Raw genomic sequence first — 19774 nt, forward strand, 5'->3', positions numbered from 1 at the left:
TATTTCTGGCATCAAGCTCTATTTCTTGAGGAAAACATCAGATGCCAGCACCAAAATGTTTTGTTCCCTGTTTCATCTATCTCTCTGGGAAAAGTTTTTAAGGTCAATTTTTCCTCACATCTATTTTGTTATTCTCAGTGTCCATCTGTAAAATACAATTCAATTAAGTGTTATTAATTAAATAATATGTTATGCTTGCTCTTGTGGCATGCTCAGCAGATTTCATCACCAGACTTTCCCTTTGCCAAAGAGTCCTGAGGGAGTTCAGTCATTTAAATGAGGTTGTTTTGTGCTGAGTTTTTTCCTTTATCTGCAAGTTAGCCTGTTGTTTTCTATTCCTTGGAGAATCAGTAAACTATTCAAGAAATTCCCTCTGAGCTCAGATGTTCTTTAGGAGCATGGTTCTGTGGACCTGTTAATTAATCCATGCTCAACACCACCTTCACATAATTGCTGGGGTTTTCACCTCTGAGTTGAGTGCCAGCTGGCCACGGCCGCTCCACAGTGCTTCCCACTTCTGGCTCTGAGCGAAGACCTCCACAGCACCCAAGTCAGCCCTTACCAAGCACTGTAAGTCACCCCATGCACCCCGAATCATCATCATTGAGTTCTCATGGAATGGCTTAGATTGGAAGGGACTTTAGAGATCATCTACTCCAACCTCCCTGTTATGGGCAGGGAGGTCTCTCAACTAGACTCTGCTGATCCTCATCCAATCTGGCCTTGTGCACCGCCCAGTAAGAGTGATCCACAGCCTCCCTGGGCAGCCCATAGCAGCATCTCACCACCCTTGTACTGAAGAACTTCTTCCTAAGATCCAGTCTGAACATACTCTCCCTCAGCTTCAAACCATTCCCTCTTGTCCTATTGCTGGACACCCTTACCAAAAGTCTCTATTCAGCCTTGCTGTAGGATCCCTTCAGTCTATTGTATTTTCAGTCAAACGTGAACAGTTCTCGGCTCCAAACAGCAGGCCTCAGCTGAGGGAGAGTAGGTAAACTATTCAATAAATGGTCTCTGAGCTCAGAAGTTCTTTAGGAGCACAGTTCTGTGGACCTGTTAATCCATGCTCACCACCACCTTCACATAATTACTGGGATTTTCACCTTTGAGGTAACTGCCAGCTGGCCACAGTTGCTCCACAGTGCTTCCCACTCACAGCTCTGTTATAGACAGAGAGCAGAAAATAAGTTTCATCTCGTTAGAGTTGCTTAGATGTATAATCAATTAATAATAATATTTTGTAGGATAGTCTATAGTAGGAAATATTTGGCTAGGACTGAAGTAGTGAGGCCAAATCTGAAATGAAATGGAAGGAAACTCACAGTCTTTCAGTGGCTTCCATCTCAGTTACCTGCTGTCACTCGGTGGGCAATGTGCTTTAAGAAGAAAAGCAGATCTTCAAGCTCTGTTGGTATTGAAGAGGTTAAATTGTCCCTTTTGGATCTTGCAGAACAATATCAGTCATCTTATGTTAAAGGAAAAAAAAAAATCTAATCTTTGACAGAAATGAATTACTTCATATGGGACAGCTACATTTTGTCTGATACTTGTTGTCAGCTTTCACTAGGAGATGAGGGACTAAGAAATAGATTTCATCAAGTTCTGAGATGGGAGGAAATGAAATCTTAGCAAAGAAAACAAGTTATGTCTCTGAAATGGATTGTACAAGTAAGATGATCTATCAGGTGGAAACTGAATGTTAGAATCATTTGCCGGAAGATGACTTAGTGCTGTTTGGGAGACAGGAAAAGGTAGTGTGCCCTAATATTCCCAGTTTATCGAATGCTCATTTAACAAATCTAGGTTTGCTGCTTGTGGGTTGTTCTATGGGGTGGTTCTTTTTAATCCTTTATAGGTATTTCCTGATGTTACACTTTTATGAAACTCAATCAAGTTGCTTATTCACTTGTCATAGAATCAACCAGATGGGAAGAGACTTCCAAGATAATCCAGAATGTCTCATCTATCCACAACATAATTTAACAGTTGTGCTGTAGAATACCAAGCTTTGCATGTAGTTTCCCTCCCGATGATCTCTTCTTTCAGAAGACTATTTCTTGTGTCACCAAGAAAGGCAACATTCCTATCTGTCCCCTGATTAACTGATAATTTGGGCATTGTACTGAAGTGTGGCTTTGTCTTCTACTCATTTTAGGTTGAGTGGAAAGATGGGGAAATGATCAAGTCTCTACAGTTTTGGTCTGGAAAGTATTCCAGTTGGTCAGTTTACAGAAGATTTCTCATTGTCTTCCAATCACTTCCACAAGTGAGGTCCTCTTTTCTGAAGAATGTTGTTGTGGGGGCTGTTCATTTGTTTTTCTATACAATGTACATTTTAGACTTGCACTTGGAAAAAAAAAAAGCAAACAAACAAAACCAAAAACCAACAACAACTGGTAAGTGTACTAGACTGTAGACCTGTTAGTTGAATGAGATCTAGATTTCAGTTCTGGTTTTGCTTCTTGAGTTCTGAAGAGAAAGCAAAAAATTATTGCTAATACACATCTCTTTCTCTGCTGCTTTTAAAATATTATTTTACTCAAAGTGTGCTTAGGTTCCTATTAGTTATTTACTGCTTAGATGCTGTTGCACTTGCAGAAAATGCACATAGTCACAAAAGGAAATTTTTTCCCCCCTTAAATCGAGGATAAGTTTCTTTGAGTGATCTTGGTGTTTCCAGTCAGCTGGTCACAGAGAGATAAAAGTTTGGATAGCATTAGCTGTTGTACTGGTTACTGTCTCCCCTGAAGAGAACTGGTAGTTCTGGCTGAAATGTCCAAGTGAAAGGAGAGGGTAAAAATCACCATTTTTAGCCTTTTACTCATAAACAATTTTTCAGTTTCTATTGCTCATTGAGACAGAAGTGACTTTGATTTATTTATAGGCCAAGTAAATAAGTCTGCTTGCACTGTGACATCCTGGTACTGAAATGAAAAAACACTGCAGTTACACCATATTTTGCATTTCTTAATCCACTAAAAAATAGTTAACATCTTTGTACAGACCAGGAGAAATGAAACAAACAGCAGCTGGGGAATGCATTATGAAATAGGAGTTTTCTGCCTGTGCTTGAGGGGGTCGAGTGAGTGTCCAGGGAGTTCTAGCACATGAGATTGATTATCAATATGCTGTCAGGAACTGGGAATGCTTTAATTTAAGTCTGTATGGCTAGTTGTGTGTTTCAGGCTACTACGTGAGGGGATGGGGCCCTCTTCTTGATCATTTGGGGGGATTTGGTTGGGTGCAACTGAAATACACAGGTAAGTTTAGTGGATGTGTTGCCTTCTGCAGTTTTGAAGCAGCTAAGCAGAATGTAGCCCATATTGGCTTTTCATTCAATGGAAGAGATTAGGTGCTGTTGAGTGGACATTGGATTGGTACAGGATCATTTTGGATTTTCTGTGCAGTATCACTGTCTTGCTATGAAAAAAACTACATATAGTGTTATTGTTTATGTAATGTTTGTTTTACTGCGGATTTGGTAAGACACTGCAACACTAAAGATTTATGTTTCAGTGGTTTTATATAGCCTTTGCTTGTAAATTGATGCAGTGACTGAACTTTACTAAAACAATTGTTTCTGTCGATGTTCCATTTAAGAGTGCTAATTAGAGCTGCAGCCTTATATACCACTGCAGGGCAAAAAGAAACCCTGATTCAAATCACCCTCTAAGATGTGGAGAAGACATGAGAGAAACAACTTTCTATTACTATTTTGTTTTTAAATAGTCCAGAATTAACTCTCTAGTGTTAATATCACTCAGAAATGTTACAGCAAGGGGAAAGCAAGTTTCAGATTTAGTTAAAACAATCAGGAATTGAGGGTATGAGGGACTCAAGGAAAGGAACTTAAAAAATGAAAATAAGATGGTAGGTTTTACATGGTAGGTACCCTGCCATCTCTTCTGTTGATCAAAATATATAAAGCTTCTTCCATGGAACTACTTTCACTCTTGTCTGGAATTTACACTATGACACTCTATTTGCTTGTTTTGTTCAAGTGCAATATTCAGGTGATCATGTTGCTTAAGAGCATAAAGTTACCTTGATTTCAATAGTGCAAACATAGTAATGACTGAACATGGTTTGATTGTGGTACTCAGGAGAGGGTGCAGTTCTCACATGAAAACAGAGGCCGCTGCAAAGGAAGAGTGACGAGGACTGATTTTATTTGTACGAGTTCTGGTTAAATCTTGGACCTTACTGTGCATTTCTTGAAGTTTTTAATGCTTCATTTTGGTAATGCCAGAGTTGTTTCATGCACATTAGAACTTAGTTGTTTTGGCTTTGGTTTGTTTTTTTTCAAGGGTGACAGTATTATTCTGAATGAAGTACTATTATCTGAAGTTGTTGTTTGAAATTATTTATCATGCTATCTAGATAATTTATTAATAATTATTTTGTATTTGTTTAATATTAGTATGAGGATGAATATATAGTAGTAATCTTAGGTAAAATATGTAAGAAATAATTATTCAATATCATGTTGGTATTCCTGTGACCTGTTGCTTGAGGCTGCAATGTTTGAAGTTGTGACTTGCTATACATACAGTATGCAGAAACATGCTTCCCCGTTTACATCAGGTACCCAAACACAACATTCTGTACAGCATTCTTAATTCTAAGGCTGGAAGTCTGTAGCAATGAGGCAAAACATAAAAATTGAGAACACAGACTTTCAAAGCTGAGAAAAACACTGCTTGGGGAAAAAAAATAAGAAAAAGAAAAGAAGGATAAAAATTCTGAGGTGTCATCAATTTTAGCTGAAAAGAGTGTGACTCCTAAAATGTTGATCAGAATCAGTCATGTGCTGTGCATGAATCCAGATGAACTATATTGTAAGCCATGCTGATCATCATAAGAGGCTGTTTGAGTCTAGCCTGTGGAAAAAGCAGTTGTCATTTGTTATAGTTGACTATGTCTCACTGTACCCAAAAGTAAAGAACTATAAACAGAGAGGCTGGGACTGGACCCTGACCTGTGATTACTGTAATGCGTTGAGATGGGTTTGCTTTAATTCCTGCTTCTGTGCGTTGTTTCTTAGGTGGTTTTGGGGTTGGCTGTTTTTTAGTGTTTCTGTGGTAAACATTCATATTCACCTCCTGACATTATATTAGTGTTTCGTTATTTGATCTGAATTGTGTTTCCCACTTCCAACAACTGTCAGACATGCCTTGTAATATGAAGGACTGGTTAAAGGCTGTGCTTGAATCAGCACATCTTTGGCCTTTTGCTTGTACCCTGTCATTGCCTAGCAATTATACCTGCACAGCTGCTACAGTATCCCTTGGGCATAAAGTCTGAATGAACTACGACTTTTCTTTCTTTTTACAAGAGTAGCAGATAGTCCTGCCATTGAAGATTTTGCCACTGGTGGGGTCAAGAAAAAGTGCCAAAGGGCTAAAATTGTGGAGCGATCAGCAGAGAGGAATGTGAGTTAGCAGTTTCAGTTCTGGTTCTCTGAGCTATACATACCCCAAACATTGAATTCAAGATGACATGTTGGGAAAACTTACTGCTTCCTGTAGAAACTGGGATGCCTGAGAAACTGCAGAAAGAATTCCTAGGGCTCTGAAAAATGTTGGTAGAGATGGAGTGGAGCAAAAGCACTTTCTTGTCAAAAATTCTGTGTAATGCAGCCTTGATAGATTTAAGCATTAGCAGATGACACCTGCATAATCCAGTAGAGGATTATCCACAGCTTCCAAATGTTTAGGAAGAGTGGGCCCATAACCATTAAACTGATTTCAGCTAACTAGCTCAAATGGGCAGGCAAATGAGATGAAGATAAGAAAATGAAGAGAAGAGGATTGTGACACTTGTCCAGTGAGACAGATGCCAGACAAGATACTCAGAGCTGAATGGAGATTCTGAAACTAAAACATGGAATAGTTCAAATGTTTGAGGTTAATTAGAAAGTTTCCTACTTACATAAGATTCGTGGAAAAGATCCTCTAGTTAATGTAGCTATACTGAGCAGCTCCTGTAACTCAATCTAACACAATTACATTGTAGGCTGTCTGTGTTACATATGGATTATTTGTACATACTATTCACACTACAGTTGTGAGTGTGTGGTGGTTTGGGTGTTACCTGTCCCCCCCACACTTTGGAGAGCACCCATACTAGACTCAGCTGGCTCTGGAAATGAAATGAAGCTTATAGTTACAGCTTAGCGCAATATATGAGCAGATATTTACAATAGATATACAGTTATATACAGAGATATACAAGGTGAAAGATAATACAGAAACACAACTCCCCTCCCAGAAACCTGAGTCCCCAGGAGGGGCTCCCAACCACCCTTCCACCTTCTCCCATTCTTCTCTATCTTATCCCAGATGTTGCCTTGTGCCCAAGGAGGAATGGAGGGTCGGCCAGGGCGGGTAGGAAGCAGGTGGATTAGTTAGGTTAGAGAGAAAAATGCAGTCCACATCCCAGACAGAAAGCAACTGCTTTATCTATGTTTGGACTATTGCTCTTCTACCTCTCATCAAGCCTATGAGTGCAGTAGACATAGCCATTGCTTCCCTTTCACAGCCTGTAATCTTCTACTTCTCACCAAAACATTCTAGCTAGCTTCAAAGTAGCGCAGAGTGAGAATTTGTGTTTTTCTGTATGTGTAATATGGGCCCACTACAAGTCCATATATTTAAAAGCAGATTTATTATTTTAAACCAGTCTGTGAAAGATTAAAATCCATAAAAGCCATTAGACTGATTATGATCCTGTAACACTGTCAAAAATGATCATAATTGGTGAGTGTAAACTATCCTCTGCTAACAGCTTTGCTCTTTAATTGAATTTGCCAAATTGGTGTCACTGAGATTCTGTAATGAACATTTCCGCTTCTTGGTGAGAAGTGATGCTGAGATTACAGTAGTGCTTTATTGTGGTCACTACAGAAGGACTGAAAGTTTCAGGTGGTTAGCTTGAGAGCTGATGGCAATTGAGAAACTGGTATTGAGCAATTTGTCCTGGATGGTGTTACTTGTCCACTGTCAATGTCTTCCAGTGTCTTGATGCTATATATAGTTTTGTCAGCACTATCTGCTTCTGTATTATTTAGTTATTACTTTTATTTCTGTTTTGGGACAGAGGTTGGTTAAAAAGGTAACCACAGTCACAGCTGTGCCTTATTTCTCTTGGTTGCATCTATGAAAAGTATCATTCCAACAAACACAGCATAAACTTCAGATAAATTTTCTGTAAATCCAGCTCTTGGCTTTTATTTGCTTGGTGTTTCGTTGGGGGTATTTTGATTTCTGTTTAAGTAGATGAGCCTGTAAATTGCTTTAATGTGAACTTTTTCCAGATAGGCCCCAAAGGCATAGCTAGTTGATGCTACATATCTCTGAAAGCAGGAATAAAAACAGTCTTTTAAAACATGATCAGACCAATTCAACATTAATATGAATATTTGTCACTTAGTTCAATTTTACTGAAATCCATTTCTGTGGCCTGTTTGTCTGTTTTTCAAACCATCTTTTGGAGCCTCTGTATATTGCATTTGTGGAGGTTTTCATCTTCTTTTTTGTTCAAGATGGTTAAACTTACTTTTTTTTTTTGAGACACAGGAGCTTTCTGAAACAAACAAATGGTAACTGAAGAAAAAAAAAAAACAAAACAAAAAGCTTGTTCTTTCCCATTTCAGTCAATAACACTACATATATTAAAGCACTGTTTGTATCTTTGCATTCATCATACAGATGTTCCTTTCGGAAAAGAAGGTGCAGAATTGTCTTCTGTTTGTTTTGTTGGGGTAACCTGCTAATTGCTACCTTAGTTGTTAAAATACTTTCATGTAGTGAGTGCTCAGTAAGATGCAAATAGTGGTGTGTTTTTTTTCCACTGCTGATACCTGGCGTTTGTATAAGGGATGCTATTTGCATTGCCAAGCTGAACATGTTTATAAATGTAAAGTGAGGTTCTTGGATCCTTTTCATTGCATTAATGTCTATGTTTATTATCTGTGAATAGTGTATTCTAAAGCATTAAGGATCATTTTCCCTGTTACTGAATACTTCACATGTGAAAAATACACATTCCTGTACCCAACTCTATACTCATTTGGGATAAAATACATCTGAAACATTTGACTTAATTAAAGGGCTGTGCAGCTGCTGCTTTGAAGTACTTATTTAGACTTCCTATATCTCTTTTTTGAGTTTAGCAATGTTTTTTAAAGACTTCAAAAACTTCAATTATCTGAGCTAATGTAATACTAACTCTTAAACATTGTTGTGCAAACTAAGTAATGAATAACTCCCAGGAAAATGTAAAATAGTTGAGGCTATGAGTGAATTGAGTGAACCAATGGTCTGTGTGTCATCCAGCTAAAAACCACTGTGGGCGTTTCATGCAACGTTCTTTAAGCACCTCCTAATTTTGGTTTAATTACAGAATCAAACAATGATGTTCATTATCATGATGAAGAGGAGATAAATATTGTAAGTTCTATTAGCTGTTCTGCATATATAATTTTAATATTGATTCAAGTTGAAATTACCATATAAGTTACACATAATGAGGTGTGTGCAAAACCCTAGAATTGTGTGGTGGGGGCTTTTCCCTCCTTTCATTTGGGTAATCGTAGACACTGTAGAACTATCAGACATGAAGCTTCCAGAAAGTAGAAGTAACTTTTTCAGACAGTGTCATGCATGCAATATGAAAACATGCTTGCAGTAGTATAAACCAGCATTTGCCATTTGTTATTTCTGACTGCTTCAGAAATAACCTGGAACTTGCTGCTCTTCATTTGGAGATTAGCCAATTTTTTGGGAAATGTCACAGGTAACCTGTATTGTTCACTGCAAGTTAAAGTGTCACCTGGTAAACACTCCGTTACCACTGAATTCCAAAGCATACTTGGTATTATACCTTGGCAATGCAGTTCAGCTGTGCTAACTTGGTATTATATAACTAGAAAGATTTTGTGCTTATATTAAGCTGTGCTACTTAAAGTTGCCACTGCCTGCACTTGAAACCTGTACAGCTGCTGCACCATTGTTTATCAAACAATACTGAAGGAACTGGAGAAGTCCAGCTCTTCTGTGTAACTGCGTTGTCAGAAGTGCTTCAAGTCAACGGCTCTTTGTTACAATGTGCTCTCGCATACCAGAGTTGATGGAACAGGTGACAAACAGTTAAAGAACAGTGGGTACTACTAGTGGCATTTCCAGACAGTGCATAACAAGTTACTTGAATAGTGCTTTTCTGCTGTATTTTCCCTGTGTTTCAGTTACTTTTACATACGTTTGGTAATTCTTTGTTCCCTTTGCTACTCCTAAACCACTCTTGCCAAGCTCCAAGTCTGCATTTCTTTAGCTGTATGTTAGTGAGATGTTTATAGCCATGGAGTCTCCAGTCCAAGTCGGTGTCCTATCTCCTATGGTTCCCTGACTGTAGTCCTCTATGTTGCCTCTCATTCTTCACTTCTCAGACCCTCAGCCATCACACCAGGCTGGTATTTCTTACTGTTACGGTCTGAAAGGGACTCTCGCTGGAGATCTTCTATGCAAGTGTTAAGATAGCATTCTAGGTCTTCTGACTGCTCCTGAGACGTATTTGTTTGCAGGCAGATCTGTCTATACCATATCATACAGGGATCCTGGCACAGGAAGTTACCCTGAAAGTGAAAGTTGAGATGATGATGTTTGAGGTAAAATCATGGAATATACTCTGTAATCATAGGTACTCTAGCAGGCACAAAGAAAACCGCTGCAAGCTGTAGTAGTGGCCCTGCTAACCATCAAGGAGATGCATTTACGTGTATGAGAGTTGTGTGCTCAGAGCTTTGTCACCAGTTTGTTAACCATGAATGACATCCTTTAAAACTTGAGAGTCAAATTGGAATTTGGATACATTCTAGTAGGTCTGAGTAGCCTTTGCATGTCTATTGATGATTTCTTAAGAATTCAGCCTGTGACTGTTCTGAAAAATGACTTTTTTGTGAATGTCTCCATGACCGTTTTACTAAGCCAGTAGCTGTGCTCAGTAGCCAAATGTGATGGTTTGGGTGTTACCTGCCCCGCCACACACTTTGGAAATACCCAACTAGTCTTAGCTGGCTCTGGGAATATAAATGAAGCTATTTATTTACAGCTAGCACAATATACAAGTAGCTATTTACAATATATACAGTTATATACAAAAATATACAAGGTAAAAGGTAAGACAGAAACACAACTCCCCTCCCAGAAACCTGAGGCCCCAGGAGGGGCTCTCAACCACCCCTGCACCTTTCCCCTGTCCCTCTCAACCTTACCCCAGTCCTAAGGAAGAATAGAGGTTCAGCCAAGAGGTTAAGAAGCAAAGGTGAGTGGAAAGTGAGGTTAGGGAGATGCAGCTCAGTCAGAGCCCAGCCAGAGAGTGACAAAGATGGCGAGAGTGTTATCTAATGTTTACATTTGTCCTTCAGCGAGACTCCGAGGGAAGTAGACATCACCGTTGTTTTCCTTTTACAGTCTATGATCTACTTTTTCTCACCAAAACATTCTAGCCTGCTTCAAACTAGCACACCAAAAATGGTAATTGTTCACAGCAGGTGAAATGATTTAACCTAAAGCATAATGCTTGTTTTTTTTTTAAAAGAGCACCCACCTTTTGCTATGAAGATTTTAACCAAATATCATTATGGCTATAAGAACACAAATGCCTTTTTAATATTATTAAAAAAACAACACCAGAAAAACAGTCCCTGCAATATTTTGCATAGTGGATGAAAACCTTCGTCTGTACATGGCATGAAGTAAATGGCATTAAGAATGTACTACAGGAAAAGTCATATCTGAATGGATATGATTGCAACTTGATTTTTCTCCTAGGTCAAATATCATCAAGCCTCTGATGGTTTGGTGGTTGTAGCGGTAAGATATTATTTCCGTTGTGTAGTAATTGCACTGCCTTGCCTATCACAGATGTTCCTGTGTCTACCAGAAGGCCTTGGAAGCAATCACTTGCATGCATGGATGTTCTCTTTTTGCACACAAAGGCAAAACAAGAAGTAGCATTGAAGTCTGTTAGCATTTATGGAAGCATTTGTCAAAAGAGAAAACTTGGATGGTCAAACAACTTTTAAATGTAGCCTGCTAGGAAATCATCCAAGGTGGGCAAAACCCAGCTTGGCCAGTATTGCAACCAAGATTAGGAAAAGCATTGTAAACATGCAGTTCTGGACTGTGCTTGCTTATGACTGATTTCAGCTAAAAGTATTTTTTTCTCTTTGAATTATTTTTTTCCCCGCTTGCATTTCCCTCTTAGCTTTCTCTGACCACTTTTACCTTTCTTAATGTCTGTGCCCATATTTGAGACACCAGGCAGAAGTGTCATAGTTATTTGATATTTTTCCTGAAGGTGAACCATTATAACTTAGAAATCAGTGAAAGTAAAGTAAAAGCTGAGTCATGTAATAGAAAAAGAAATGGACGGTAACAAATACAATACTTTAAAAGATGTTTGCTTAATCATAGCATATTGAGATCCACCAACTCTCCTTCTGCAACCCTTCAGCTGGTAAATGTCACCAGCATAGCATACCTAGAAAGAAAAAGAATACAGACATGCTTTTTTGGTATAGAATTTTGAGTCTAGTGATGCCATTAGGATGATCTTAAAAGGAAGTTTGTATTCAACTACTGGTGGTGTTTCTATTCAGTAGAGGGAAAGTGTAAAAATCTTTAACCAATTTTCATATAGTTTCAGATGTACCTCTGATTTTGGTGTCTCTGATGACTAATGATTGAACTCGATGATCTTGAAGGTCTTTTCCAATGTAAGAAATTCTGTGATCAGATTGCACAATAGCAAAACCAGGAGGGATATGTCTGTAATTGGTAGGAGCTTAAATAATTTGAAAAGTGTTAGCAGTTGGGTTTCTCCTGACTACCACCATTGTTAACATATTGGAATTTGCACTGAGATAGGTGTGCTTATAACCAGTTATTGGAATGATCTTTTTCAACAAAATGCCTTGCTGCAGAGGAACGGCTGCAGAATTTTCACACTGTTGCATGAGTCCTAGGGCTGCTCACCTGACTGTATTCACAGTTGTTCCAGTGACAGTGCAATGTCTTGTTTATCAAAATTCTATTCACAATACATTCAAAATCAGTTTTACCACTTGCATATTTTGAGTATTTTAATGCTGATAAAAGCAAAGGTTTGGCATAATAGGAACTACACAGTTGTCAGACACTGATCCTTCCTTTCCCAGTCATGGTGCAGTAAGCTTTAAAGGTTAATGTAAAAGTCTGACATGTCGTGATGGAATTTGTGAAATTTTAAAACATATTTCCTTACTGAGCACCTGACAGCAACTGAAGCTTCAGATGTCTCTTTCAAATGTATTGGATATATATCTGATGACTTTCAAACAATTCAAAAATTATAACAAGAGTTTTCAATGAAATAGTGATAAGCAAGTGGGAGCAGAAAATCCTAAATGCATTTCAAAAATCTATGGAATCCTACTGTATCTAGGATGCAATACAGGCAAGGGGGGGTGGGGGGTGGGAAGTGCTTTCAAAAATGATGACTGCAGTTCATGAGTTATCATCATGAACTCAGCAGAACAGTTATCCTCCCAGCTCTCAGTTGTTTCAAATCCAGCATCCATAAAACACACTTCTGCTGCTTTCACCTTGGAATAGCAAATAGATTTTAAAAGCACAATCTCCTTATAGTTGTGTAAATACTAAAAATGTGGTAAGATTTGCAGGGCTTTTTTTTTTTTTTTTTTTTTTTTTTTTGTTAAATATAAAACTAGTAAAAAATTGTTTGAGAGGTTTTAGTCCGATTATAGCCTTATTTACCTACCAGAAGATAACCTCTTTGTGGGTTGATTGGTTTAGATAGGTTTAAGGTGTGCAGAGGCCAACTGAAAAAGGTACACTGGACTCCACAATACTTATTTAGTCTGAGAGATGCAGTAAGAAGTTTTGTGCTGGCAAAACTGCAGGTTGAGCATTTTTGTGATCGTTTGTGTGTGAAAGCATTGGCCTTCACTTGTCCCTGGAACACATGAATGTTAATGTTTTTCTGTTGCTCTTTTCGATTTCTCTGCTTTTCCTTCCTGTGAGTTTTTTGCTCTTTCTAGTGCAAACTTCTTCCTGAACATCTAAACATTTCGTTCTCATTACCTGCAGTATTCTGTTTGCTTTTAGAGTTATTATCTTGCATTGCCTAGCTCGAATATACTCTCACACCATAACAATAGTTTTCTCAGTAAATGGGAGCCAAAGTCACATACCTGTGGGCTTTCATATGCAGACAGCAGCTATTTAGTGGGCTCTGGATAGACTGGAGAGATGGGCAAAGGGGAAGTTCAACAAGGATAAGCATCAAGTCCCACACGTGGGGAGGAATAACACCATGTACCAGTGAAGATCAGGGGTTGACCTGCTGGAAGGCAGCTCGTGGAGAAGGACCTTGGAGTTTTGGAGTGAAATAAGCAGTGTGTCCTTGTGCTGAAGAGGGCCAATGGTATTCTGGGGTGTATTAAGAAAAACGTTTGGAGCAGGACAAGGGAGGTTGTCCTTCACCTCTACTGTGCCATGGTGAGATGATATCTGGAGTACTATGTGCAGTTCCAGATTCCCCAGTTGAAGAAGAATATGAAACTGCTCAAGAGAGTCTAGCAGAGGGCTATGACAATGATTAAAGGAATAAAAAATCTGTCTCACGAGGAAAGACCGAGAAACCTGGGGCTGTTTAGTCTGGATAACAGAAGACTGAGAGGGGATCTTGTGAATGTTTAAAGATACCTGAAGGGTGAGTGTCAAGAAGGAGGGGCCAGGCTCTTTTCAGTGATGCCCTGTGATGTGATAAGGGTCGATGAACACAAACTGGAACACAGGAAGTTCCACCTCTACACAAAGGGACAGTTCTTTACTGTGAGCAGGATGGAGCACTGGAACAGGCTGCCCAGAGAGCTTGTGGAGTCTCCTTCTTTGGAGAGATGCTAAACCCATCTGGATGTCTTCCTGTGTGACCTGCCCGAGGTGATCGTGCTAGGCAGGGTGGTTGGATTAGTTGATCTCCAAAGGTCCCTACCAACCCTGCATATTGTGGAGTGCTCCATTTGCTGAGGACGGTGGTAAATATCCCGATACTGAAGGTTTGCCAAACACATTTCCCTTAAGTGGCTCCTTGAGGTTAATTTCAAAAGTGCTGATGAAATACTATATAAAGCTTTCGTTTCAGGTTGCCTTTAGCTCATGAAAATCTTTCAAGTGCTTAGGTTTCATGTGTACAAGCACAGCTGAATGGGAATGGTTTTATCTAAAAGTCTTCAGGTAAGCCAGCTGGGAAAAGAATTTAACACCAGGACTTTTGATCCCTATAGCCAGCTGATGTTAGCATGGGAGTTGGATTTGATTATACTCCACAGAAATATCTTCATGGAAAACAGACAATCACTGCTGATTTTATTTTGTCCCCATTTTTAATAGCTTCTTGTATTTTGAAGGAACCAAGGTGAATCATCTGCTTTGCAGATCTGACCCATTAATGTCAGGGATATCAATTTTCCTAAGATAAAAATTGGTTCCAGAATTGTATCTTCTATATCTTCAGCCTTCGGTGTATCTCTATTTTGGATTTGCATATAGATTGTGACACATGGAACAAGGTCAGCAGAAAGAGAGATGAGGTTTCTCTTTTCATGTTAGTGTTTAATCTGTAAACAGAAGGAGAAATTCATCAGTTGAAAGCTGTCTAGTTTAGTAGAGCTGATATTTTACTCCACCCTGAAAAAAAAACCCCAACACCACCCCCACCTATTAGCTGCTTCCCCTGCACGAGCTGTTCCATCCTTTGGACACAGAATGGCCAATCAGAATGGCAGCTGGCCAAGCCTGACCATATAAGGCAAAGCCATAGGCTACCTATTAGCTGCTTTCCCTGCACGAGCTGTTCTATCCTTTGGACACAGAACGGCCAATCACAATGGCAGCTGGCCGAGCCTGGCCATATTAGGCAAAGCCATAGGCTACCTATTAGCTGCTTCCCCTGCACGAGCTGTTCCATCCTTTGGACACAGAATGGCCAATCACAATGGCAGCTGGCCGAGCCTGGCCATATTAGGCAAAGCCATAGGCTACCTATTAGCTGCTTCCCCTGCACGAGCTGTTCTATCCTTTGGACACAGAATGGCCAATCAGAATGGCAGCTGGCCGAGCCTGGCCATATTAGGCAAAGCCATAGGCTACCTATTAGCTGCTTCCCCTGCACGAGCTGTTCTATCCTTTGGACACAGAACGGCCAATCACAATGGCAGCTGGCCGAGCCTGGCCATATTAGGCAAAGCCATAGGCTGCTTTGCCCATATTTGGTAGTGGCGTAGGCCTTGCACAAGGCAGTCACAAGCTCAGCGTGTGTACCTTGTTTACCACAGGACCAGGACAAGTCTGGGCAGGCCAGAGTCTTTAGGCTTCCTGGTACTAGGTTCTTTTGTCTTCTTTTCCTCATACCAGGAGGAGGGAGAGCAGAAAAACATGCCTGGGCAAGCCAGGACATGTATAAGCCTATTTTGGGCCTATCAGGCCTACCATGACAACAGGTTAACAAGCCAAGGTGGAGGAGTGCCTGTTTGCATGAGAGAGCAACTGGAATGTATTGACTTCTGTCTGGGGCCAGACGAGGGGTAAGTTGAGGGCTTCTAGGTTCCAATTAATCACACAGAATCATACAGAATGGTAAGGGTTGGAAGGAACCTCTGGAGATCATTGAGTCCAACCTGTTTACCCAGGCAGATTCACTTAGAGGGCCATATAGGAGCACATTCAGGTGGGTTTTTAATGTCTCAAAAACTGGGGACTTCAGAACCTCTCTGGGCAGCCCATTGCAGTGCTCCATCACCCCTACATTAAATAAGTTTTTAAGTGTAGATGGAACCTCATAAGTTGAAATTAGTACACATTACTCCTTGAGCTGTAGCTGAGCTCCACTGAGAAAAGATGAGTCTGATTTTCCTGATACCCACCATTTCAGTATTGATAAACATCTGTGAGGTCCTTCCTCAGCTTTCTCTTTTCCAGACTAAAACCATACAATTCTCTCAGCCTTTCCTCATAAGAGATATATATTTAGTCCCCTTGTCATATTTGTAGTTCTTTCTTCTTCCCTCTCCAGCAGGTCCCTGCCCTTTGTGACCTCCGAATGCTAGTGTTCAAATGATAATCCCTCTGTGAGCTCCCCAGCTGGCCCTGGCACTGCTGGGCTTCTAGTAAGTGGAGCTGGGTGAGCAGGCAGCTTAGCCAGAAGTACTGGGAAGGGCAATATCTGTGACACATAACCTAACCTGCAGCTCATTCATGCACCTATGCTGAACCAAGTGGGGCCATGCCCTTCCGGCCCATGTAGTGTCAAGCCAACCCGACAGGTCACAAGCATTGCAAAGGGGGATCAGAGGCTGCCTAAGAATATGCAGGATGTGGTTTGGGTTGGAGGGGACCATAAAGATCTCGTAACTCCAATTCACTTCCTATGGGCAAGGACACAAGACCTTCCACTAGATCAGATCACTCAAGGCCTCATCCAACCTTGAATTCCCCCAGGCTGAGGCCATCTGTGACCTCCCTAGACAACCTGTTGAAGTGTCTCACACCCTCACTGGAAAGAATTTCTTCCTAATATTCAGTTTAAATCTCTCCTTCTCTAGCTTAAAGTCATTGCTCCTCATCTTATCACTGCAAGCCCTTATAGAAAGCCTTTTCTTGGCTTTCTTGCAGGCCCCCTTCAGGTACTGGAAGGCTGCTTTAAGGTCTCCCCAGAGCCATCTTTTCTACAGGCTGAACAGTCCCACCTCTGTCAGTCTGTCCCCACAGGGGAGATGTTCCAGCCTCCAGGCTATCTTCATGGTCTCCTCTGGATCTTCTCCAGCAGTGCCACCTCACTGTTAGGCTGGAGGCAATACTGCAAGTGGGTTCTCACCTGAGCAGAGAGGCAGAATCACATCACTCAACCTCATGGTTGCACTCCTTTTGATGCAGCCCAGGGCATTGTTGGTTTTCTGGGCTGCCGTCAACCATGGCTGGCTCATATTGAGTTTTTCATCAAATGACACCCTCCATTTCTTTTCAAGATGGCTCTTGAGCCAGTCTTTCTCTATTTAATTCTATTGTGATCTTCCATGGAAAAAGTAGCCTGGAAGAGTTCATTTAAAAAAAACCATGTTTGCCTGCCAGTGATATTTTGTGAAAGCTATAGAATGTGCCACATGAAATCAACAACCCAATGCAATATATACTTGATTACAGTACTTTCTTTTTTCTTCTGTAAATAAGGCAATTATTCAGTGGGTTTACTATGCAACTACTAGATTAAGTAAGCTTAGTCATTCAGCAGTCTCTGAAATTAAGTCTTTGTTTCAGAAATTAAATAGTTGCTTATTGCATCTGAATAGTGAGGGTGGATGAATGGAATCAAATGCTTTGCCAGGCACTGTAGAATGATACTCAGAAATCTTTATTTAGGGATCATTTAAGTTTCAGTGATTACAGTGACTGTTAAAACACAGATAAGCATTCTGATAAATAGACATGCTATGTGAGGTGTGAGATTTGACAGAATCTGTGCCATGAATAATTACTGTGATATGACTACATTAATTAAAGAGAAGTTGAAAGAAAATTCTGAATTGTTCAGGCCAGGATTGCTTGGGGTAAATTGAGATGTCCTTTGGCATTCTGATGCTGATTAACATACTGCAAATGAGGTTTGTTTCTTCATTTACCGTTTGCAACACATTAAAGCTATCTTTTGCCAACACCATATAAGTTGGTTTATGAGTTTGACACAACTGCTTAGCTTTCAGGAGTTCTTTTAATACTGAATTCCATCTCTTGAAAATTCACTTTCATGTATTTTGCTTCTTGAGACCAATTTCTTTCATCCTGACTGGCCACCAAACTGATTGGTTTTCTAGAAGTTAAGTGGCAATAGAAAAATCATGTTTTCATAGTGGCTGATTTAATAGTATTGCCCTTGAAATAGCATTTCAAATGCTTACCAATTTCTAAGTAATGAACAGGGATCTTTGGGGTTCTATTTTTGAGGTTCTGTTTTCCTGGAAGTGGGGGTTGGGAGGAGGGAAGACTTTGCGTAATCTTTGAGAAAAAGTCACACTTCTTCAGAAAGCAATTTCTAACTAGATTTGTCTGAGTCTCATTTTAATCTGCATGTCTTCAGCTTCATAAGTGTGGAGGTTTTGATAATTGCTTTGTTAGTCCTCTGACACTGAGTGGCAGTTCTTTTCAGTTCTTGTCAGCCAAATCTATCGGCATACGACAGTCCTCATACACAGTGAGGTGTTTTTTTTTCTGGCTGGTGACAGTAAGAGCTTCCTAGTTGACACTGGGGGGCTAAGACATCTTTACAAGTGAGAAGAAAGCTGAGAGAAGATGAGGAGGTTCTCTGTCAAAATAAAAGTATTCATTTAATTCATTCTTCCTGCATAATGAAGTAAATGTGAGCTGTGATAGCTACATGTTAAAACATTTTATCCATGTGTTACTTATAGAAGATTTTATCACTTAGCTTACTGTCAAGGTCCTTGTGACCCTGCCAAGTAACACATAGTTTTCCTTCCAGTAAGGTGATGGGGTGTTTGATGGAAAGAGAGTATATTTGGATGTAGAGAGTACTGCAGGATCCTTCTAAGAACCAATCTGTCCAACAACTTTTCCCCAAATAAGTAATTATTAATAGAATATATGTTTATTTAGGGGCTTTTTGTATGGGTTTGATTTTTTAATAAGTGAAAATGAAGATGAGTTTGAGAGCTGTCAGTGTTTCACAGTATCTCAAGTAATTTGCTACTTTCACTATATGCTTTGAACACATTCCCAGTAGAAGAAAGTGTTGATTAGTCAAAATTTCTGAAATCAATTTAAGACATGCTAAAGCAACTGGGTAGGCAGTAGGCAAACAGATGCCTACATTAATGCAGCACATGAGTTACAATGTTAGCTGGTAATAATAACTTGCTTACTTCAGGGGAAGAGGGGGAACTAAACCCAACTACAAAAAACTGACTGACCTCTTGCTGAGCTTACTCAGTTGGCAGTTAATTGCCTATCATGAGTAAGTGTTCAAAGAATCAAAAGGTGAGTGGCTTATGTGATTAAAGGGAGGTAGGTTATTATGTGTGGCTGTGGTTGATTGCTGGATATTTCTTCTGTTCTGGGATGTTCTACTTGGGCATTTGTGAAAGTGTTTCAACCGATTTGCCTCTGCTAGTGGCTTTCATTGCATCAATGATTCATTTGTATTTGTCCCTTCTGTTCATCTTTCTCTTCCTGCCAAAATGCAAGACCTTAATATTTGGCAGACTGCAGCTTTGGTTAAGACTGAAGAATACTTCTAAAATAGTATCTGTATGTGATAGTACAATTGGTAATGTACCTTTCATCATGTAAATTTGGTACAGGTGCCCTTCGTGTTAGTCCAAACTCATGGCAGAGATCATCTCTGTTCCAGCAGTAACTACTGGAGCAGTGTTGACAGAGACAGGGACAAGTTACACAGACACTTCACCCACAGTTCTTGGTGAACCATGTCATATATCATTTACTTCTAATGAAGACCCTTCACAAAAAAAGCCTCCATGTGTTTTTGCCTCTGTAACACAGCAGTTTTACAATGTTAATCCATCCTAAACAAAAACTAAATGAACCTATAAGGCCTGCAGCACTACCTTGTTGCTGGCTGTGACTTGGGTTCTATAGTTGTTCACAAGCACCTAATTTTTTAAAACCTTTGGTGTTAT

The 19774-nt window shown here is 39.9% G+C and overlaps 1 protein-coding gene across 34 annotated transcripts in view; it reads left to right on the plus strand.

The window, feature by feature from the left end:
- Positions 1–19774, plus strand: part of TENM2 (teneurin transmembrane protein 2) — a 1869083-nt gene that overhangs the window by 868088 nt on the left and 981221 nt on the right. Inside the window, exon 1 of one of the 34 annotated variants that reach the window (XM_064161574.1) lies at positions 8434–8453. The exons of the other annotated variants lie outside the window; for them this stretch is intronic. The gene's annotated coding sequence lies outside the window, so the exon portion shown is untranslated. Of the gene's footprint in view, positions 1–8433; positions 8454–19774 lie in introns of those variants that run through there. 34 annotated transcript variants of the gene reach the window in all.

This window comes from Pogoniulus pusillus, chromosome 22 (assembly GCF_015220805.1).
Source record: "Pogoniulus pusillus isolate bPogPus1 chromosome 22, bPogPus1.pri, whole genome shotgun sequence".
NCBI classification, from domain to species: Eukaryota; Metazoa; Chordata; class Aves; order Piciformes; family Lybiidae; genus Pogoniulus; species Pogoniulus pusillus.